The sequence below is a fragment of the Choloepus didactylus genome, chromosome 14, assembly GCF_015220235.1.
Source record: "Choloepus didactylus isolate mChoDid1 chromosome 14, mChoDid1.pri, whole genome shotgun sequence".
Taxonomy (NCBI): Eukaryota; Metazoa; Chordata; class Mammalia; order Pilosa; family Megalonychidae; genus Choloepus; species Choloepus didactylus.
In genome coordinates, this window is record NC_051320.1 from 2,304,853 (window position 1) to 2,308,360 (window position 3,508).

Genomic DNA, 3,508 nt, shown 5'->3' on the forward strand with positions numbered 1-3,508 from the left:
TAAAATAAAAGTAAAAAAGAACACCCAAATCATCCCCCCATCTCACCCTATTTTTCATTTAGTTTTTGTCCCCATTTTTCTACTCATCCATCCATACACTGGATAAAGGGGGTGTGATCCGTAAGGTTTTCACTATCACACTGTCACCCCTTGTAATCTACATATAAATGAAGACACATTCTGGTGAAATTTCAAATCAACAGAAAATCTTTCATGCTTCCAGAGAGGGGAAAAAAATGCAATATATAAAGTAAGAGGAATCAACTGTTGTTTTTTTTTTTTTGAACTGTACTGTTTATTTTGCTGCTTGAAACCTAAGTGACAGTATGCCACTACAATTAAGTGGTTTCATCTAAACCTTTAGTACCCTACAGGTACAGAAATATACAGATACATTTTTGGAGAACTGACATTTTGCAAAATGCAGCAAATATTTTAGTATATACATGAGAAAAGGAAGTGTGCAAAACAGTACACATTTCAAGTTATTGCAGGTTATTTGTGAGAATTTCTGCAGATAAAACATCTTTAAATTTAACCAACAGTAGCATGTCAGTGTATTTAAAATCATGACAAAAATCTTTTCTCTGGTCATGTTGCCATGACAAATTATTATGATGTTGTATGTTTAGGGCAAGATGTCAACACAGCATAAATCCCATGGCATTTTGATTTTCCTCTGGAGATTAAAGCTGTTTTTCTTCAGATAAGTCATCAGCAAAACACAAACCAGCTGATCAAAAAAGCACTTCTGCCATAACTCCAATAATTTTCAGGACACATCAACCGATAGCAGTTTTGCCATTCCCAGTTCTTTTAAGGATTACATCTCTGCACTTTGCCTTAAGTACATCTGTAAAAACTTGTTATCTGTTAAGCAAGTTTACTGACTACAGCCTGGTTGAGAGAATTTAATTGGTTGGTCCATTTATCTACAGCAGTATATCATGCACCATCCCTCTTCAGATGATCCAGTTCAAGGAGTTGGTTGACTGGATCAATTCAGCCACGAACACTGTTATCCAATATGCACTGCACCAGCAAGCTCTCCACATCAGTTACATCTATGTTTAACTCCTTAGAAATAAAAGGAATATGCATTCTTGTGTAAGGCTTAATTAATTTTATGACCACTTGTGTTCTGATGTTTTGCAAAAGCTCTTCAATATGTTCCCTTATGAAAGGATCATCCATGATGTTGCTGTGATTTGTTTTCAAAATCTTTTCAAATTCAGTGATGTCATTATTCTGAGAGGCACTTATGAAATTCATCATTGCTAGAATTGCTGGATCATTTCTGTACAGCTTGGCCTCCTGTGAGTCAAACGGATTTATTCCCGATTTCATTAGCATATTTGCTAAGACCAAATATTTTAAGCAAGTGGTTCATCTGGGTCTCTCCCATTCATCATAATTCTTGAGGGCTTCAAAAAAAATCAGTATGCGCCTTTTCAAATTCACCTTCTCTAAAGTGCATTTTACCACCACATTCTCTGATGACTCCCATGATCAATGGCTGAGGGTTGGCAGACTTGATGTGAAGTGACTGTTCATAGAGTGCCTTAAGCTTTTTGTTATTCTTGTGTGCTGTGTACATCTGAATTGCCAAAGCATATATTTTTAATAACTGTGTACCTTTTTTCAGGTCATCTTCTCCATCAGTCTGGCAGGATTGATGTAATTGGAGCAAAATTTTTTGAAGCTTTCCATATTCCTCACATTCTAAATATAATTTTCCAAGCTTTGTGTCTGTCTTAAGCCACAGTCTATCAGTCTTAGCATCTTTCAAAGCTTCCAGTGTTGTTTCATAGAATTCCCGCAGTAAATCCATCTGTTTAGAAGTGGAGATATAATCAAGAATAGAATTAATGGATTTTTCAGAATAATTTCTTCTGTGACTGTGCTCCAAATATACATCAATAGCTGTTTATATCCGTTCACCATTTCTGGAAATCTCTGTCAACTTAATCTTAATCATTTGTTTCAGTGCTTTAAATCCCCATTCTCCATTTTCACTTTCAACTTCCAAAACCTTTTGGAAACTGCTTAATGCTGCTTTTGGGTCATCTTCTTTCAACACTTCAGAATTATAGTACTGATTTTCGAAACCCACATTTGGTTTGGAGTTACTGTCTTCAGAATATTCCAGGTCGTAGTCCTCCTCCTCATTGCACATGAAATCATCCTCCATGTCAGACATCTTGGCTGGGAAGGGAGGAGGGGCTCAACTGGATTTTAACTTCTCAGTGGTAGCATTAGAAACTGAATGGGAAATGAAGCACTATCAAAATTCTGAAGGAAACTTTCAGTCCTAGAATTCCATATGCATTTAAACTACTAATCAAATATAAGAATAAAATGATGATGTTTTAAGACAAAAATTTCTCCAAAACTTTGCCTACCTTCCTTTCTCAGGAATCTGTTGGAGTATGTGATCCATCAAAATGAGAAAGTCACCCAAACAAAAGAAAGAAATGGATTACAGGAAATAGGAAATTCAACAAGGGACAAAGGTCAAGGAATCTCCAGTATGACAAGGAAAAGACAGGTATAGAGAGCAAACAGTTCAGACTGGAGTAAATTAGAAGGCTCCAGAAGGGTCTTCTTCAGGAAAATGAGATTGATGGAAACCTGATACAGTTAATTATCCTTAGAAAAGTTTTAGATAACTGGAAAAGGGCACAGGGTTGAATTCATATAAAAACATAACAATAAAAAGCAAAAAAAAAAAAAAAACAACAAAACCATCCCCACACACAAAAACTAAGAGGGTTCTTAACTGTAGGGAAAATAAAAATGTAGGAAAGAAGATGCTAGAATAATGCCTTGGTTTTGGGGGAAGGACCTGGGATAGCTGAAGTCCAGGCTAGCTACCTCCAGGAGTGAACAACCTTACCATTTACTCCATTGTATAGTACAAACATCTTAACTGTCTATTTGATTTGGAACACTATGTTTAGTAAGTAACAGGGTAGGCATATCTGGAGGCCCATGTTTGTTTGACACTAAAGCTAAGAATGATTTTTACATATTTAAAGAAGATGTGATAAAAATCATATGTGGCCTGCAAAGCCTAACATTTACAGTCTGTCCCTTTACAGAAAAATAAACAAACCAACCGCTGAAAGAAAAATATGTGGATCAGAAGATATGTTAATAATAGTAGAAAAATGGCCAAAAAATATAAACTTGTGCTTTAAAAAAAGGAGACACAGATGCTAACATACATATGATAAAGGTACCCGTCTCATTAATAATTAGAAAATTACAGATTAAGACCACTCTGAGATGTCATTTTAAACTCACCAAATTGGCAAAATTAAGAAATTCAACAACACAAGAGTCAGACAGAATGTGGGTCAACAGGAACTCTCATGCATTGCTCCTTTGGAAAATAATTTGGCATGTTATTCAAAACTGAACCCTATAACCCAACAACTTTATTTCCAAAAGAGATGCTTGCACATGTGCAGCAGGGGAAATATAAAATACATTAATAGATCCATTG

The 3,508-nt window shown here is 35.5% G+C and overlaps 1 pseudogene; it reads right to left on the reverse strand.

Moving 5' to 3' along the window:
• Positions 1-873: 873 nt before the first annotated feature.
• LOC119509399 lies at positions 874-2,200 on the reverse strand (annotated as a pseudogene).
• Between the last annotated feature and the right edge of the window lie 1,308 nt (positions 2,201-3,508).